The sequence below is a fragment of the Cryptomeria japonica genome, unplaced genomic scaffold, assembly GCF_030272615.1.
Source record: "Cryptomeria japonica unplaced genomic scaffold, Sugi_1.0 HiC_scaffold_34, whole genome shotgun sequence".
Lineage (NCBI taxonomy): Eukaryota > Viridiplantae > Streptophyta > Pinopsida > Cupressales > Cupressaceae > Cryptomeria > Cryptomeria japonica.
Genome location: NW_026728856.1, coordinates 527,873 through 547,500, shown reverse-complemented (window position 1 = coordinate 547,500; position 19,628 = coordinate 527,873). Strand labels below are relative to the sequence as shown.

General features: G+C 60.9%; 3 non-coding genes across 3 annotated transcripts; all 3 read right to left on the bottom strand.

The window, feature by feature from the left end:
• Positions 1-750: 750 nt before the first annotated feature.
• Positions 751-869, bottom strand: LOC131862034 (5S ribosomal RNA). Its single transcript, XR_009361062.1, has one exon. It is a non-coding gene; the product is annotated as a 5S ribosomal RNA (ribosomal RNA).
• Positions 870-6,784: 5,915 nt separating this feature from the next.
• Positions 6,785-6,903, bottom strand: LOC131862032 (5S ribosomal RNA). The gene has a single exon (XR_009361061.1). It is a non-coding gene; the product is annotated as a 5S ribosomal RNA (ribosomal RNA).
• Positions 6,904-12,819: 5,916 nt separating this feature from the next.
• On the bottom strand, positions 12,820-12,938 carry LOC131862030 (5S ribosomal RNA). The gene has a single exon (XR_009361059.1). It is a non-coding gene; the product is annotated as a 5S ribosomal RNA (ribosomal RNA).
• Positions 12,939-19,628: the final 6,690 nt, after the last annotated feature.

Here is a 19,628-nt window from a genome sequence, read left to right as displayed (position 1 = left end):
GCCCAAGATTGGTGCGCACCAAGGAGCGCTCCGAAGTGCGCTCCAAGGTGCGCAGGTGCGCGCGAAGTCGAAAGTTGGGTTAATTGTCCGGTTTGCCTCGGGTGCGCACCTTGCGTGCACCTTCGCCAGGGTGGGCGCCTTGGTGCGCACACCTTGGCTGGGCTGCGCACCCGGGCGCGCACACCTTGGCACCCGCGTTTCCTTCATTTTAAATTTTTTTTTTTTACAATCTCTCAAGTGGGAAATTCTATAATCTCAACTTTTTTTGCCTTTTCAGGAAACTTTTGAATGGAGCGCATCATTGGTGCGCTCCGAAGTGTGCTCCAAGGTGCGCACCTCTGGTGTGCTCCAAAGCTCTCTCCAGCTGCGTGCACCTGCCCCGGCCGCGCACCCGGCCCCGCCCAGCTTCGCTCACCTGTCCCGGGCGTCTGGTGCGGAACCTTAGAGTAAGAAACATCACCGTGCACCTTGGCCAACGTGCGCGACTCGACCGAGCGCGCACTGGCCGAGGTGCACACCGATTTCACCTGGGTGCGCGCGCAGCACCTCGGGCGCACCGGGGTGCGCGCACAACGCCCGGGTTGCACCGTGGCCTGTGTGCTCGGGGCGCCTCGGGTGCGCGCTCGGTGTCGCCCCCGCGCGCGCGGTAGTGCGGGCAGCGCACCCCGGCCCGGCCCGGCCCCGACGAGAACGCAAACGGGCAAAAGGTTTATTCAAATAGCATTGCGACGCCCGGCGAAAAACTAAGAAAGGGTGCAACACCGGGACTTCCCGGGAGGTCACCCATCCCAGTACTACTCCGGCCCAAGCGCGCTTAACTGCGGAGTTCTGATGGGATCCGGTGCACTAACGCTGGTATGATCGCACCCGTTATGAGCTTGTCGCAGTGTGTACTTAGCAAACCGCGACCCACGTGCGAATCCACCCCGGCCACCCACCCCCGTCGAGGTGCACACCCTCCCTCGCGAAGTGCGCCCCGTTCGCCAAGTGTGAGCCCTGCCCGGGTGCGCGCACCTTGCTAGGGCGTCGGGTGTGCACCCGGCCCGGCCTACGTGCGTGCACCTGGACGGGGCGTCGTGTGCGTGCAGTGTCCCGTCTGCAACGCGGTGCCCACACACCACCTCGGGCGCAACGACCTGCGCTCACATGTGGGCCGAGTGCACCTTGGTGCATGTTCGGGGCGCCTCGGGTGCACGCTCGATCTTGCCCCGGTGCACCAAGGCGCTCGGTTTGCCCCGGGTGCGCACTTGGTGCAAGGTGGGCACCCAAAATAGGGATCAAGCACCAAAACACAAGTTTCGGGATGCAAAATGGGACCCAAGGACCACAAATGCGTTCCAAGACCCATGATGGGTCCACGAGAACAAAAATGTGTTCCGAGACTTAATAAACAAATATTGGGTTTTAGGAGAAGAAACATGCTCTGATGCCCAAAACGAGAATCGACCCCGAAAAGGCCACAGGCCAAAAGTGGGATGCGAGACAAAAAAAAATGGGACCCGAGGACCAAAATTGGGTTCCCAGGTCGAAGACAGGGCAACCGGACAAGAAACGACCTCTAAGGCTCGAAATGAGTCCCGACGACTAAAACTTGACAAGAAGCACCCATCAGGCACCCAACTCGACACCCATGGGATGCCGACCCACCCGGGCTTCCACCTAGCACACCTTGGCACCCACCCACCCTCGCACCCAACCTCGCACCCAACTTAGCACCTTTGAACCCACATTGGCACTCACCCTGACCCTGGCACCTTGGAACCCACATTGGCACTCACCTTGACCCTGGCACCCACCTTTGCACTCACCTTGGGACCCACCCTGGCTCCCACCTCGGCACCCACCCAGACACCCACCTTGGTTCCTTGGCACCCACCTTGGATCCTTGGCACCCACCCCGACACCCACCTTGGCACGCAACTTGGCTACTTGCCACCCACCTTGGCTCCTTGACGCCCACCCCGACAACCACCCCGTGACCTACCCTGGCTAGGGTTGGTGCACACCCACCCTGGTGCCCACCTTGGCACCCACCCCATGACCCACCTTGGCACGCACCTTAGTACCCACCCCGTTACCCACCCTAGGACCCACCCCGTGACCCACCTTGGCCAGGGTGGGTGCCTTGGTGCGCACAACTTGCCTGGGCTGCACACCAGGGCGGGCTCAAGATGGCACCCGCGTTCCGTTTTTTTCACTATCTTTCAAAACGGAAATTTTAAAATCTCGTTTTTTTTTTTTTTTTGCCTTTTCTGGAAATTAGTGAAGGCAGCGCATCAAAGGTGCGCAATGCTGGTGCGAACCCGGGAGCGCTCCGATGTGTGCTCCAAGGTGCGGCGTGCACGAAGTCCGAGCCCGGCTTGCCCCGGGTGCGCACCTCGCGTGCACCTTCGCCGGGGTGAGCACCTTGGCTGGGTTGCGCGCCCTGGTGCGCACCAAGGAGCGCTCTGAAGTGTGCTCCAAGGTGCGGCGTGCACGAAGTCGGAGCTCGGTTTGCCCCGGGTGTGCACCTCGGGTGCGCACCTCGCGTGCACCTTCGCTGCGGTGGGCACCTTGGCTGGGTTGCGCGCCTTGGTGGGCACCATGCAGTGCACGAAGTCGGAGCCCGGTTTGCCCCGGGCGCGCACCTCCGCCAGGGTGGGCACCTTGGTGCGCACAACTTGCCTGGGCTGCGCACCAGGAAGGGCTCAAGATGGCACCCGCGTTCCGTTTTTTTCACTATCTTTCAGAACGGAAATTTTAAAATATCGTTTTTTTTTGCCTTTTCTGGAAATTAGTGAAGGCAGCGCATCAAAGGTGCGCAACGCTGGTGCGAACCTGGGAGCGCTCCGATGTGTGCTCCAAGGTGCGGCGTGCACGAAGTCGGAGCCCGGTTTGCCCCGGGTGCGCCCTGGTGGGCACCATGGTGCGCACCAAGGAGCGCTCCGAAGTGTGCTCCAAGGTGCGGCCTGCACGAAGTCGGAGCCCGGTTTGCCCCGGGCGTGCACCGCGGGTGGGCACCTTGGTGCGCATGCCTTGCCTGGGCTGCGCACCAGGGCGGGCTCAAGATGGCACCCGCGTTCCGTTTTTTTCACTATCTTTCAAAACGGAAATTTTAAAATCTCATTTTTTTTTGCCTTTTCTGGAAATTAGTGAAGGCAGCGCATCAAAGGTGCGCACCTCGCTGCCCACCACGGTGCGCAACGCCGGTGGGCACCCGGGAGTGCTTCGAAGTGTGCTCCAAGGTGCTGCGTGCACGTTGTCGGAGCCCGGTTTGCCCCGGGTGCGCACCTCGCGTGCACCTTCGTCGGGGTGGGCACCTTGGCTGGGTTTGCCCCGGCTGCGCTCCGAAGCGGGGTTATTGGAGCGCCGCCTCTTTTTTTGTCGGAGCGTTTGGTGGGGTTTCTCGCATTGGCTCTTCCCAGGCCCGGTTGCCACCCTGGCGCGCACGAAGTCGGAAGTAGGGTTAATTGCCCGGGTGCGCACCTTTGCCAGGGTGGGCACCTTACCTGGGCTGTGCACCAGGGCGGGCTCAAGATGGCACCCGCGTTCCGTTTTTTTCACTATCTTTCAAAACGGAAATTTTAAAATCTCCTCTTTTTTTTGCCTTTTCTGGAAATTAGTGAAGGCAGCGCATCAAAGGTGCGCACCTCGCTGCCCACCTTGGTGTGCTCTGAGGTGCGCACCCGGGAGCGCTACGAAGTGTGCTCCAAGGTGCGGCGTGCACGTTGTCGGAGCCCGGTTTGCCCCGGGTGCGCACCTCGCCTGCACCTTGGCCGGGGTGGGCACCCTGGCTGGGTTTGCCCAGGGTGCGCTCCGAAGCGGGGTTACTGGAGCGCCCCCTCTTTTTTTGTCAGAGCGTTTGGTGGGGTTTCTCGCATTGGCTCTTCCCAGGCCCGGTTGTTGGGTGCGCTCCCACCCTGGCGCGCGCGAAGTTGGAAGTTGGGTTAATTGCCCGGGCGCGCACCTTCGCCAGGGTGGGCACCTTGGTGCGCACACCTTGGCTGGGCTGCGCACCAGGGCGGGCTCAAGATGGCACCAGCATTCCCTTTTTCTCACTATCTTTCAAAACGGAAATTTTAAAATCTCGTTTTTTTTTGCCTTTTATGGAAATTAGTGAAGGCATCGCATCAAAGGTGCGCACCTCGCTGCCCACCTTGGTGTGCTCCGAGGTGCCCACCACGGTGCGCTCCGAGGTGCCCACCACGGTGCGCAACGCCGGTGCGAACCCGGGAGCGCCCCGATGTGTGCTCCAAGGTGCGGCGTGCACGAAGCCGGACCCCGGTTTGCCCCGGGTGCGCACCTCGCGTGCACCTTGGTGCGCACACCTTGGCTGGGTTGCGCGGCCTGGTGGGCACCATGGTGCGCACCAAGGAGCGCTCCAAAGTGTGCTCCAAGGTGCGGCGTGCACGAAGTCCTAGCCCGGTTTGCCCCGGGTGCGCACCTTCGCCGCGGTGGGCACCATGGCGTGCACGAAGTCGGAGCCCGGTTTGCCCCGGGTGCGCACCTCGCGTGCACCTTCGCCGGGGTGGGCACCTCGGCTGGGTTGCGCGCCCTGGTGCGCACCAAGGAGCGCTCCGAAGTGTGCTCCAAGGTGCGGCGTGCACGAAGTCGGAGCCCGGTTTGCCCCGGGTGCGCACCTTCGCCGCGGTGGGCACCCTGGTGCGCACCATGGCGTGCACGAAGTCGGAGCCCGGTTTGCCCCGGGTGCGCACCTCGCGTGCACCTTCGGCGGGGTTGCGCGCCCTGGTGCGCACCAAGGAGCGCTCCGAAGTGTGCTCCAAGGTGCGGCGTGCACGAAGTCGGAGCCCGGTTTGCCCCGGGTGCGCACCTCGCGTGCACCTTCGGCGGGGTTGCGCGCCCTGGTGGGCACCATGGTGCGCACCAAGGAGCGCTCCGAAGTGTGCTCCAAGGTGCGGCGTGCACGAAGTCGGAGCCCGGTTTGCCCCGGGTGCGCACCTCGCGTGCACCTTCGCCGCGGTGGGCACCATGGCGTGCACGAAGTCGGAGCCCGGTTTGCCCCGGGTGCGCACCTCGCGTGCACCTTCGCCGGGGTGGGCACCTCGGCTGGGTTGCGCGCCCTGGTGCGCACCAAGGAGCGCTCCGAAGTGTGCTCCAAGGTGCGGCGTGCACGAAGTCGGAGCCCGGTTTGCCCCGGGTGCGCACCTCGCGTGCACCTTCGCCGCGGTGGGCACCATGGCGTGCACGAAGTCGGAGCCCGGTTTGCCCCGGGTGCGCACCCCGCGTGCACCTTCGCCGGGGTGGGCACCTCGGCTGGGTTGCGCGCCCTGGTGCGCACCAAGGAGCGCTCCGAAGTGTGCTCCAAGGTGCGGCGTGCACGAAGTCGGAGCCCGGTTTGCCCCGGGTGCGCACCTCGCGTGCACCTTCGCCGCGGTGGGCACCTTGGCTGGGTTGGGCACCATTGAGCGCTCCGAAGTGTGCTCCAAGGTGCGCACCATGGCCCTCCAAGGTGCGCAGCATGGCGTGCACGAAGTCGGAGCCCGGTTTGCCCCGGGTGCGCACCTCGCGTGCACCTTCGCCAGGGTGGGCACCTCGGTGCGCACACCTTCTCAATGTTTTCTTGCCTTTTCTGGAAATTGGTGAAGGCAGCGCATCAAAGGTGCGCACCTCGGTGTGCTCCGAGGTGCGAACCCGAGAGCGCTCCGAGGTGCCCACGAAGTCGAAAGTCGGGTTAATTGCATTGTTTTCCCCGGGTGCGCTCCGAGGTGCGCAACATCGGTGCGCACCAAGGAGGGCTCCGAAGTGTGCTCCAAGGTGCGCACGATTCGGAGCTCGGTTTGCCCGGGGTGCGCACACCTTGGCTGGGTTGCGCACCCTTTGTGCGCTCCAAGGTGCGCACGAAGTCGGAGCTCGGTTTGCCCCGGGTGCGCACCTTCGCCAGGGTGCGCACCTTGATGCGCACGCCTTGGCTGGGCTGCGCACCTTGGTGGGCGCCATGGTGCGCACCTTTCGTGCGCTCCAAGGTGCGCACGAAGTCGGAGCTCGGTTTGCCCCGGGTGCGCACCTTGGTGGGCGCCATGGTGCACTCCGAGGTGCCCAAGATTGGTGCGCACCAAGGAGCGCTCCGAAGTGCGCTCCAAGGTGCGCAGGTGCGCGCGAAGTCGAAAGTTGGGTTAATTGTCCGGTTTGCCTCGGGTGCGCACCTTGCGTGCACCTTCGCCAGGGTGGGCGCCTTGGTGCGCACACCTTGGCTGGGCTGCGCACCCGGGCGCGCACACCTTGGCACCCGCGTTTCCTTCATTTTAAATTTTTTTTTTTTACAATCTCTCAAGTGGGAAATTCTATAATCTCAACTTTTTTTGCCTTTTCAGGAAACTTTTGAATGGAGCGCATCATTGGTGCGCTCCGAAGTGTGCTCCAAGGTGCGCACCTCTGGTGTGCTCCAAAGCTCTCTCCAGCTGCGTGCACCTGCCCCGGCCGCGCACCCGGCCCCGCCCAGCTTCGCTCACCTGTCCCGGGCGTCTGGTGCGGAACCTTAGAGTAAGAAACATCACCGTGCACCTTGGCCAACGTGCGCGACTCGACCGAGCGCGCACTGGCCGAGGTGCACACCGATTTCACCTGGGTGCGCGCGCAGCACCTCGGGCGCACCGGGGTGCGCGCACAACGCCCGGGTTGCACCGTGGCCTGTGTGCTCGGGGCGCCTCGGGTGCGCGCTCGGTGTCGCCCCCGCGCGCGCGGTAGTGCGGGCAGCGCACCCCGGCCCGGCCCGGCCCCGACGAGAACGCAAACGGGCAAAAGGTTTATTCAAATAGCATTGCGACGCCCGGCGAAAAACTAAGAAAGGGTGCAACACCGGGACTTCCCGGGAGGTCACCCATCCCAGTACTACTCCGGCCCAAGCGCGCTTAACTGCGGAGTTCTGATGGGATCCGGTGCACTAACGCTGGTATGATCGCACCCGTTATGAGCTTGTCGCAGTGTGTACTTAGCAAACCGCGACCCACGTGCGAATCCACCCCGGCCACCCACCCCCGTCGAGGTGCACACCCTCCCTCGCGAAGTGCGCCCCGTTCGCCAAGTGTGAGCCCTGCCCGGGTGCGCGCACCTTGCTAGGGCGTCGGGTGTGCACCCGGCCCGGCCTACGTGCGTGCACCTGGACGGGGCGTCGTGTGCGTGCAGTGTCCCGTCTGCAACGCGGTGCCCACACACCACCTCGGGCGCAACGACCTGCGCTCACATGTGGGCCGAGTGCACCTTGGTGCATGTTCGGGGCGCCTCGGGTGCACGCTCGATCTTGCCCCGGTGCACCAAGGCGCTCGGTTTGCCCCGGGTGCGCACTTGGTGCAAGGTGGGCACCCAAAATAGGGATCAAGCACCAAAACACAAGTTTCGGGATGCAAAATGGGACCCAAGGACCACAAATGCGTTCCAAGACCCATGATGGGTCCACGAGAACAAAAATGTGTTCCGAGACTTAATAAACAAATATTGGGTTTTAGGAGAAGAAACATGCTCTGATGCCCAAAACGAGAATCGACCCCGAAAAGGCCACAGGCCAAAAGTGGGATGCGAGACAAAAAAAAATGGGACCCGAGGACCAAAATTGGGTTCCCAGGTCGAAGACAGGGCAACCGGACAAGAAACGACCTCTAAGGCTCGAAATGAGTCCCGACGACTAAAACTTGACAAGAAGCACCCATCAGGCACCCAACTCGACACCCATGGGATGCCGACCCACCCGGGCTTCCACCTAGCACACCTTGGCACCCACCCACCCTCGCACCCAACCTCGCACCCAACTTAGCACCTTTGAACCCACATTGGCACTCACCCTGACCCTGGCACCTTGGAACCCACATTGGCACTCACCTTGACCCTGGCACCCACCTTTGCACTCACCTTGGGACCCACCCTGGCTCCCACCTCGGCACCCACCCAGACACCCACCTTGGTTCCTTGGCACCCACCTTGGATCCTTGGCACCCACCCCGACACCCACCTTGGCACGCAACTTGGCTACTTGCCACCCACCTTGGCTCCTTGACGCCCACCCCGACAACCACCCCGTGACCTACCCTGGCTAGGGTTGGTGCACACCCACCCTGGTGCCCACCTTGGCACCCACCCCATGACCCACCTTGGCACGCACCTTAGTACCCACCCCGTTACCCACCCTAGGACCCACCCCGTGACCCACCTTGGCCAGGGTGGGTGCCTTGGTGCGCACAACTTGCCTGGGCTGCACACCAGGGCGGGCTCAAGATGGCACCCGCGTTCCGTTTTTTTCACTATCTTTCAAAACGGAAATTTTAAAATCTCGTTTTTTTTTTTTTTTTGCCTTTTCTGGAAATTAGTGAAGGCAGCGCATCAAAGGTGCGCAATGCTGGTGCGAACCCGGGAGCGCTCCGATGTGTGCTCCAAGGTGCGGCGTGCACGAAGTCCGAGCCCGGCTTGCCCCGGGTGCGCACCTCGCGTGCACCTTCGCCGGGGTGAGCACCTTGGCTGGGTTGCGCGCCCTGGTGCGCACCAAGGAGCGCTCTGAAGTGTGCTCCAAGGTGCGGCGTGCACGAAGTCGGAGCTCGGTTTGCCCCGGGTGTGCACCTCGGGTGCGCACCTCGCGTGCACCTTCGCTGCGGTGGGCACCTTGGCTGGGTTGCGCGCCTTGGTGGGCACCATGCAGTGCACGAAGTCGGAGCCCGGTTTGCCCCGGGCGCGCACCTCCGCCAGGGTGGGCACCTTGGTGCGCACAACTTGCCTGGGCTGCGCACCAGGAAGGGCTCAAGATGGCACCCGCGTTCCGTTTTTTTCACTATCTTTCAGAACGGAAATTTTAAAATATCGTTTTTTTTTGCCTTTTCTGGAAATTAGTGAAGGCAGCGCATCAAAGGTGCGCAACGCTGGTGCGAACCTGGGAGCGCTCCGATGTGTGCTCCAAGGTGCGACGTGCACGAAGTCGGAGCCCGGTTTGCCCCGGGTGCGCCCTGGTGGGCACCATGGTGCGCACCAAGGAGCGCTCCGAAGTGTGCTCCAAGGTGCGGCCTGCACGAAGTCGGAGCCCGGTTTGCCCCGGGCGTGCACCGCGGGTGGGCACCTTGGTGCGCATGCCTTGCCTGGGCTGCGCACCAGGGCGGGCTCAAGATGGCACCCGCGTTCCGTTTTTTTCACTATCTTTCAAAACGGAAATTTTAAAATCTCATTTTTTTTTGCCTTTTCTGGAAATTAGTGAAGGCAGCGCATCAAAGGTGCGCACCTCGCTGCCCACCACGGTGCGCAACGCCGGTGGGCACCCGGGAGTGCTTCGAAGTGTGCTCCAAGGTGCTGCGTGCACGTTGTCGGAGCCCGGTTTGCCCCGGGTGCGCACCTCGCGTGCACCTTCGTCGGGGTGGGCACCTTGGCTGGGTTTGCCCCGGCTGCGCTCCGAAGCGGGGTTATTGGAGCGCCGCCTCTTTTTTTGTCGGAGCGTTTGGTGGGGTTTCTCGCATTGGCTCTTCCCAGGCCCGGTTGCCACCCTGGCGCGCACGAAGTCGGAAGTAGGGTTAATTGCCCGGGTGCGCACCTTTGCCAGGGTGGGCACCTTACCTGGGCTGTGCACCAGGGCGGGCTCAAGATGGCACCCGCGTTCCGTTTTTTTCACTATCTTTCAAAACGGAAATTTTAAAATCTCCTCTTTTTTTTGCCTTTTCTGGAAATTAGTGAAGGCAGCGCATCAAAGGTGCGCACCTCGCTGCCCACCTTGGTGTGCTCTGAGGTGCGCACCCGGGAGCGCTACGAAGTGTGCTCCAAGGTGCGGCGTGCACGTTGTCGGAGCCCGGTTTGCCCCGGGTGCGCACCTCGCCTGCACCTTGGCCGGGGTGGGCACCCTCGCTGGGTTTGCCCAGGGTGCGCTCCGAAGCGGGGTTACTGGAGCGCCCCCTCTTTTTTTGTCAGAGCGTTTGGTGGGGTTTCTCGCATTGGCTCTTCCCAGGCCCGGTTGTTGGGTGCGCTCCCACCCTGGCGCGCGCGAAGTTGGAAGTTGGGTTAATTGCCCGGGCGCGCACCTTCGCCAGGGTGGGCACCTTGGTGCGCACACCTTGGCTGGGCTGCGCACCAGGGCGGGCTCAAGATGGCACCAGCATTCCCTTTTTCTCACTATCTTTCAAAACGGAAATTTTAAAATCTCGTTTTTTTTTGCCTTTTATGGAAATTAGTGAAGGCATCGCATCAAAGGTGCGCACCTCGCTGCCCACCTTGGTGTGCTCCGAGGTGCCCACCACGGTGCGCTCCGAGGTGCCCACCACGGTGCGCAACGCCGGTGCGAACCCGGGAGCGCCCCGATGTGTGCTCCAAGGTGCGGCGTGCACGAAGCCGGACCCCGGTTTGCCCCGGGTGCGCACCTCGCGTGCACCTTGGTGCGCACACCTTGGCTGGGTTGCGCGGCCTGGTGGGCACCATGGTGCGCACCAAGGAGCGCTCCGAAGTGTGCTCCAAGGTGCGGCGTGCACGAAGTCCTAGCCCGGTTTGCCCCGGGTGCGCACCTTCGCCGCGGTGGGCACCATGGCGTGCACGAAGTCGGAGCCCGGTTTGCCCCGGGTGCGCACCTCGCGTGCACCTTCGCCGGGGTGGGCACCTCGGCTGGGTTGCGCGCCCTGGTGCGCACCAAGGAGCGCTCCGAAGTGTGCTCCAAGGTGCGGCGTGCACGAAGTCGGAGCCCGGTTTGCCCCGGGTGCGCACCTTCGCCGCGGTGGGCACCCTGGTGCGCACCATGGCGTGCACGAAGTCGGAGCCCGGTTTGCCCCGGGTGCGCACCTCGCGTGCACCTTCGGCGGGGTTGCGCGCCCTGGTGCGCACCAAGGAGCGCTCCGAAGTGTGCTCCAAGGTGCGGCGTGCACGAAGTCGGAGCCCGGTTTGCCCCGGGTGCGCACCTCGCGTGCACCTTCGGCGGGGTTGCGCGCCCTGGTGGGCACCATGGTGCGCACCAAGGAGCGCTCCGAAGTGTGCTCCAAGGTGCGGCGTGCACGAAGTCGGAGCCCGGTTTGCCCCGGGTGCGCACCTCGCGTGCACCTTCGCCGCGGTGGGCACCATGGCGTGCACGAAGTCGGAGCCCGGTTTGCCCCGGGTGCGCACCTCGCGTGCACCTTCGCCGGGGTGGGCACCTCGGCTGGGTTGCGCGCCCTGGTGCGCACCAAGGAGCGCTCCGAAGTGTGCTCCAAGGTGCGGCGTGCACGAAGTCGGAGCCCGGTTTGCCCCGGGTGCGCACCTCGCGTGCACCTTCGCCGCGGTGGGCACCATGGCGTGCACGAAGTCGGAGCCCGGTTTGCCCCGGGTGCGCACCCCGCGTGCACCTTCGCCGGGGTGGGCACCTCGGCTGGGTTGCGCGCCCTGGTGCGCACCAAGGAGCGCTCCGAAGTGTGCTCCAAGGTGCGGCGTGCACGAAGTCGGAGCCCGGTTTGCCCCGGGTGCGCACCTCGCGTGCACCTTCGCCGCGGTGGGCACCTTGGCTGGGTTGGGCACCATTGAGCGCTCCGAAGTGTGCTCCAAGGTGCGCACCATGGCCCTCCAAGGTGCGCAGCATGGCGTGCACGAAGTCGGAGCCCGGTTTGCCCCGGGTGCGCACCTCGCGTGCACCTTCGCCAGGGTGGGCACCTCGGTGCGCACACCTTCTCAATGTTTTCTTGCCTTTTCTGGAAATTGGTGAAGGCAGCGCATCAAAGGTGCGCACCTCGGTGTGCTCCGAGGTGCGAACCCGAGAGCGCTCCGAGGTGCCCACGAAGTCGAAAGTCGGGTTAATTGCATTGTTTTCCCCGGGTGCGCTCCGAGGTGCGCAACATCGGTGCGCACCAAGGAGGGCTCCGAAGTGTGCTCCAAGGTGCGCACGATTCGGAGCTCGGTTTGCCCGGGGTGCGCACACCTTGGCTGGGTTGCGCACCCTTTGTGCGCTCCAAGGTGCGCACGAAGTCGGAGCTCGGTTTGCCCCGGGTGCGCACCTTCGCCAGGGTGCGCACCTTGATGCGCACGCCTTGGCTGGGCTGCGCACCTTGGTGGGCGCCATGGTGCGCACCTTTCGTGCGCTCCAAGGTGCGCACGAAGTCGGAGCTCGGTTTGCCCCGGGTGCGCACCTTGGTGGGCGCCATGGTGCACTCCGAGGTGCCCAAGATTGGTGCGCACCAAGGAGCGCTCCGAAGTGCGCTCCAAGGTGCGCAGGTGCGCGCGAAGTCGAAAGTTGGGTTAATTGTCCGGTTTGCCTCGGGTGCGCACCTTGCGTGCACCTTCGCCAGGGTGGGCGCCTTGGTGCGCACACCTTGGCTGGGCTGCGCACCCGGGCGCGCACACCTTGGCACCCGCGTTTCCTTCATTTTAAATTTTTTTTTTTTACAATCTCTCAAGTGGGAAATTCTATAATCTCAACTTTTTTTGCCTTTTCAGGAAACTTTTGAATGGAGCGCATCATTGGTGCGCTCCGAAGTGTGCTCCAAGGTGCGCACCTCTGGTGTGCTCCAAAGCTCTCTCCAGCTGCGTGCACCTGCCCCGGCCGCGCACCCGGCCCCGCCCAGCTTCGCTCACCTGTCCCGGGCGTCTGGTGCGGAACCTTAGAGTAAGAAACATCACCGTGCACCTTGGCCAACGTGCGCGACTCGACCGAGCGCGCACTGGCCGAGGTGCACACCGATTTCACCTGGGTGCGCGCGCAGCACCTCGGGCGCACCGGGGTGCGCGCACAACGCCCGGGTTGCACCGTGGCCTGTGTGCTCGGGGCGCCTCGGGTGCGCGCTCGGTGTCGCCCCCCGCGCGCGCGGTAGTGCGGGCAGCGCACCCCGGCCTGGCCCGGCCCCGACGAGAACGCAAACGGGCAAAAGGTTTATTCAAATAGCATTGCGACGCCCGGCGAAAAACTAAAAAAGGGTGCAACACCGGGACTTCCCGGGAGGTCACCCATCCCAGTACTACTCCGGCCCAAGCGCGCTTAACTGCGGAGTTCTGATGGGATCCGGTGCACTAACGCTGGTATGATCGCACCCGTTATGAGCTTGTCGCAGTGTGTACTTAGCAAACCGCGACCCACGTGCGAATCCACCCCGGCCACCCACCCCCGTCGAGGTGCACACCCTCCCTCGCGAAGTGCGCCCCGTTCGCCAAGTGTGAGCCCTGCCCGGGTGCGCGCACCTTGCTAGGGCGTCGGGTGTGCACCCGGCCCGGCCTACGTGCGTGCACCTGGACGGGGCGTCGTGTGCGTGCAGTGTCCCGTCTGCAACGCGGTGCCCACACACCACCTCGGGCGCAACGACCTGCGCTCACATGTGGGCCGAGTGCACCTTGGTGCATGTTCGGGGCGCCTCGGGTGCACGCTCGATCTTGCCCCGGTGCACCAAGGCGCTCGGTTTGCCCCGGGTGCGCACTTGGTGCAAGGTGGGCACCCAAAATAGGGATCAAGCACCAAAACACAAGTTTCGGGATGCAAAATGGGACCCAAGGACCACAAATGCGTTCCAAGACCCATGATGGGTCCACGAGAACAAAAATGTGTTCCGAGACTTAATAAACAAATATTGGGTTTTAGGAGAAGAAACATGCTCTGATGCCCAAAACGAGAATCGACCCCGAAAAGGCCACAGGCCAAAAGTGGGATGCGAGACAAAAAAAAATGGGACCCGAGGACCAAAATTGGGTTCCCAGGTCGAAGACAGGGCAACCGGACAAGAAACGACCTCTAAGGCTCGAAATGAGTCCCGACGACTAAAACTTGACAAGAAGCACCCATCAGGCACCCAACTCGACACCCATGGGATGCCGACCCACCCGGGCTTCCACCTAGCACACCTTGGCACCCACCCACCCTCGCACCCAACCTCGCACCCAACTTAGCACCTTTGAACCCACATTGGCACTCACCCTGACCCTGGCACCTTGGAACCCACATTGGCACTCACCTTGACCCTGGCACCCACCTTTGCACTCACCTTGGGACCCACCCTGGCTCCCACCTCGGCACCCACCCAGACACCCACCTTGGTTCCTTGGCACCCACCTTGGATCCTTGGCACCCACCCCGACACCCACCTTGGCACGCAACTTGGCTACTTGCCACCCACCTTGGCTCCTTGACGCCCACCCCGACAACCACCCCGTGACCTACCCTGGCTAGGGTTGGTGCACACCCACCCTGGTGCCCACCTTGGCACCCACCCCATGACCCACCTTGGCACGCACCTTAGTACCCACCCCGTTACCCACCCTAGGACCCACCCCGTGACCCACCTTGGCCAGGGTGGGTGCACCCACCCTGGTGCCCACCTTGGCACCCACCCATCCTAGCACCCAGCCTGTGACCGGGCTTGGAACCCAACCTTGCACCCGTCTTGGCCAGTGTGGGTGCGCACCCATCCTGGCACCCACGTTGTGACACACCCTTTAACCCACGCACCCTAGCAGCCACGTTGGCACCCACCTTGGAACACAACCTAGCAACTTGGCACCCACCCCGTGACCCACCTTGGCATCCACCATAGCAGTCGCCCACTTGGCACCCACCTTGGAACCCAAGTTGGCACCCACCTCGGCACCCACCTTGACACTTGTGGACCCACCTTGCCACTCACCCTAGCATCGACCCATCCTAGCACCCACCCTGGCACCTTTGCACCCTAGCACTCACCCATCCTAGCACCTAACCTGTGACCCACCTTGACACTCACCCTCGCACCCACCTTGGAACCCAACCTAGCACCCACCCACCCTGACACCAACCCTAGCACCTACCCACCCTTGCACCCACCCTGTGACCCATCTTGGCACCCACCCATCCTACCACTCAACCTATCACCCACCTTCTCACCCACCTTGGCATCCACCTTAGCACCCACCCACACTGGCACCTTGGCACCCACCTCGGGCAAGGTGGGTGCACACCCACCCTGACACCCAATTTAGAACCAACCGAGCATGTTACCCACCTTGGCACCCACATTGCAGCCCACCCTAGTACCCACCCTATGACCCACATTGGCATCCACACCCTAGCACCCAGGCACCTCGACACCCGCCTTGACACGCACCCTAGCACTAAACCTGTGACCCACCTTGGAACTCACCCTAGAACCCACCCACCCTGTGAACCACCTTGGCATCCACCTTAGCACCCACCCACCTTGGCACCCACTCTAGCACTCACCCATCCTAACACCCAACTTGTTACCCACCTTGGCACCCGCCCTCGCGTCCACCTTGAAACCCACCCTAGCACCCACCCACGCAGGAGCCCACCTTGGCACCCAACCTAACACCCACGCATCCTGGCACCCAACTTGTGACCCACCTTGGAACCCACCCTAGTACCCACCTTTGAACCCACTATATCACCAACCCACCTTGGCACCCACCCTATGACCCTCTTTGGAATCCACCCTAGCACGCACCCACCCTGGCACCCACCATGGAGCGCACCCTAGCACCCACCCACCTCGGCACGCACCTCAACACCCACCTTGGTGTGCGCACTGCGCCAACCTCTCAAAGACCCTATGTGGTGCGCTCCAAAGTGTACACCTTTGGTGCGCTCCAAGGTGCGCACCTTTGGTGCACACCGAGGTGCACACCAAAGTGTGCACCGAGGTGAGCACCAAAGTGCACTCCAAGGTGCACACCAAGGCGTGCACCTTTGGTGCGGTCAATGCAAACGAATTCGGAAGTTGGGGTCGATGTCCTAATCGCTGCTGCAGACTACACGTATGAGAATCGGACAAATAGCTTTATATAGGGGAGGTGTTGCGTTTGATGGGTCGACTCCCCTGGTTGTGTGCACTGCACCAACTTCAAAGACCCTGTCTTGTTTAAGAAGTCAAAAGTTGGGGTGGATGTCCTAATCATTGCTGCAGTCTACGCATGTATGAGAATCAGACAAATAGCTTATATAGGGGAGGTGTTGCATTCGGTGGGTTGACTCCCCTGGTTGTGCGCACTGCGCCAACCTCAAAGACCCCGCATAGCAGAAGAAGTCGGAAGTCGGATTTTGGTGAGCACCAAGGCGTGCACCTTTGGTGCGGTCAACGCAGACGAATTCAGAAGTTGGGGTGGATGTCCTAATCGTTGTTGCAGGCTACACATGTATGAGAATCAGACAAATAGCTTATATAGGGGAGGTGTTGGGTTTGATGGGTCAACTCCCTTGGTTGTGCGCATTACGCCAACCTCAAAGACCTTGTTTTCGTTAAGAAGTCAAAAGTTGGGGTCAATGTCCTAATGGCTCCTGTAGGCTACACATGTATGAGAATCGGACAAATAGCTTATATAGGGGAGGTGTTGGGTTTGATGGGTCGACTCCCCTGGTTGTGCGCATTACGTCAACCTCAAAGACCTTGTTTTCGTTAAGAAGTCAAAAGTTGGGGTCGATGTCCTAATTGCTCCTGTAGACTACACATGTATGAGAATCAGACAAATAGCTTATATAGGGGAGGTGTTGGGTTTGATGGGTTGACTCCCCTAGTTGTTCGCATTACACCAACCTCAAAGACCTTGTTTTCGTTTAGAAGCCGAAAGTTGGGGTCGATGTCCTAATTGCTCCTGCAGGCTACGCATGTATGAGAATCAGACAAATAGCTTATATAGGGGAGGTGTTGGGTTTGATGGGTCGACTCCCCTGGTTGTGCGCATTGCGCCAACCTCAAAGACCCTGCATTGCGGATGAAGTCGAAAGTCAGAGTTTGGTGTGCTACAAGGTGTGGTCGAAGGTGCTCACCTAGGTGTGCACCTTTGGAGCGCAGGAAAAGTGCCCTCCAAAAGTGCGCACCTTTGGAGTGCACAAAAGTGCCCTCCAAAAGTGCGCACCTTTGGAGCGCACAAAAGTGCCCTCCAAAAAGTGCCCTCCAAAAGTGCGCACCTTTGGAGCGCACAAAAGTGCCCTCCAAAAAGTGCCCTCCAAAAGTGCGCACCTTTGGAGTGCAGAAAAGTGCCCTCCAAAAAGTGCCCTCCAAAAGTGTGCACCTTTGGAGTGCACAAAAGTGCCCTCCAAAAGTGCGCACCTTTGGAGCGCAGAAAAGTGCCCTCCAAAAAGTGCCCTCCAAAAGTGCGCACCTTTGGAGCGCAGAAAAGTGCCCTCCAAAAAGTGCCCTCCAAAAGTGCGCACCTTTGGAGCGCAGAAAAGTGCCCTCCAAAAAGTGCCCTCCAAAAGTGCGCACCTTTGGAGCGCAGAAAAGTGCCCTCCAAAAAGTGCCCTCCAAAAGTGCGCACCTTTGGAGCGCACAAAAGTGCCTTCCAAAAAGTGCCCTCCAAAAGTGCGCACCTTTGGAGCGCACAAAAGTGCCCTCCAAAAGTGCGCACCTTTGGAGCGCACAAAAGTGCCCTCCAAAAGTGCGCACTTTTGGTGCGCACCAAGGCGCTGGTTCGGTCGTTGCAGGCGAGTTCGGAAGTTGGGGTCGATGTCCTGAGCGGAGGTGCAAACTACACAGGTGTCGGAATCGGACAAATAGCTTATATAGGGGAGGTGTATGCTTCGATGGGTCGACTCCCCAGGTTGAGCGCACCGCGCCAACCTCAAAGACCCTACGGTATGGATGAAGTCGGAAGTTGGGTCCGATGACCGATTCGATTAGTAGGTATGCTCATGAGGTCGGAATTTGGGTCCGATGACCTGCCATGTGCAGGAAGGCGAATGTTGGCACTGTGCGTTGCAAGGTGCACACCAAGGTGCTGGTGCGGTCTTTTTAGTCGAGTTCGGAAGTTGGGGTCGATGTCCTGATCGGAGGTGCAAGCTACACAGGTGTGGGAATCGGACAAATAGCTTATATAGGGGAGGTGTATGCTTCGTTGGGTCGACTCCCCGGGTTGAGCGCACCGCGCCAACCTCAAAGACCCTACGGTATGGATGAAGTCGGAAGTTGGGTCCGATGACCGATTCGATATGTAGGCATACTCGCGAGGTCGGAATTTGGGTCCGATGACCTGCCATGTGCAGGAAGGCGAATGTTGGCACTGTGCGTTGCAAGGTGCGCACCAAGGCGCTGGTTCGGTCGTTGCAGGCGAGTTCGGAAGTTGGGGTCGATGTCCTGATCGGAGGTGCAAACTACACAGGTGTGGGAATCGGACAAATAGCTTATATAGGGGAGGTGTATGCTTCGTTGGGTCGACTCCCCGGGTTGAGCGCACCGCGCCAACCTCAAAGACCCTACGGTATGGATGAAGTCGGAAGTTGTGTCCGATGACCGATTCGATATGTAGGCATACTCGCGAGGTCGGAATTTGGGTCCGATGACCTGCCATGTGCAGGAAGGCGAATGTTGGGACTGTGCGTCGCAAGGTGCGCACCAAGGCGCTGGTGCCGTCGTTGCAGTCGAGTTCGGAAGTTGGGGTCGATGTCCTGGTCAGAGGTGCAAACTACACAGGTGTGGGAATCGGACAAATAGCTTATATAGGGGAGGTGTATGCTTCGATGGGTCGACTCCCCGGGTTGAGCGCACCGCGCCAACCTCAAAGACCCTACAGTATGGATGAAGTCGGAAGTTGGGTCCGATGACCGATTCGATACGTAGGCATATTGGCGAGGTCTGAATTTGTGTCCGATGACCTGCCATGCGCAGGAAGGCGGAATTTGGGTCCGATGACCGAGTTGATGGCGTGCCATGCGCAGAAAGGCGGAATTTGGGTCCGATGACCGAGTTGATGTTGATGGCCCGCCATGCACAGGAAGGCGGAATTTGGGTCCGATGACCGATTTGAAGGCGTGCCATGCGCAGAAAGGCGGAGTTTGGGTCCGATGACCGAGTTGATATTGATGGCCCGCCATGCGCAGGAAGGCGGAATTTGGGTCCGATGACCTGACATACGCATGGAGTCCGACTCGGGGGCCGATGTTCGATTCGATGACTTGCATTGTGGGTAAAGTCGGAAGTTGTGGTCTTTGACCCGATTCGATGACCAGACTTCGGCTGCTTGAGAATCGGACAAATAACTTATATAGGGGAGGTAGTGTTCTCGAGCATCCTCCCCCCGTGCCCGTTTATGTCGATTGATGCTGGTGCTCGACTGGTTGGAGCGCTCGGATGCAAAAATCTTGCACCAGGATTTATCGATTGTGATGGACACGGCAAGTCTCCTGATTGCTATGCAGGAGCTCATCGTGAATCTCTATGCGGCCTTGGTATGGACTCGACCTGCGGAATGGTTCGGCAATGGTAGTCGCTCCAACACGTCCTTGCAATGGCCACAGAGGTGATTCGACTAGAGCTCCAGTCTAGCTTTTGGGTTGCTTGGCGGACTGGTATAGCCGCGATCGAGTTCCGGCCATGAACGTTTTAGATAGCTCTTGGGCTTTCTGGGACGGAAGTCGGAAGTTTGGGCTGTTGTCCGATTTGATGACCATTCTTCGGATGTGTGAGAATCGGACAAATAACTTATATAGGGGACTGTGTTGTCTCACGCAGCCCCCTCCGTGCCCCTCTATCTCGACCGATGTTGGTGCTTGAAAGGGTTGGGATCGCTCGGATTTATAAACGTGCACCACCATTTGTCGAGTGTGAGGGACGCGGCAGGTCTCCTAAATGCTATACGGGCGCTCTCTGAGAATCTCTATCCGGCCTCGACACAGACTAGTCTTGCTGAATGGTTTGGCACTGGTAGTCGATCCAACACGTCGTTGTTGTGGCCGCCTAGGCGATTCGATTCGAGCCCCCGTCTAGCTTTTGGGTTGCTTGGCGGATTTTGCCCTATCCGCAAGTGAG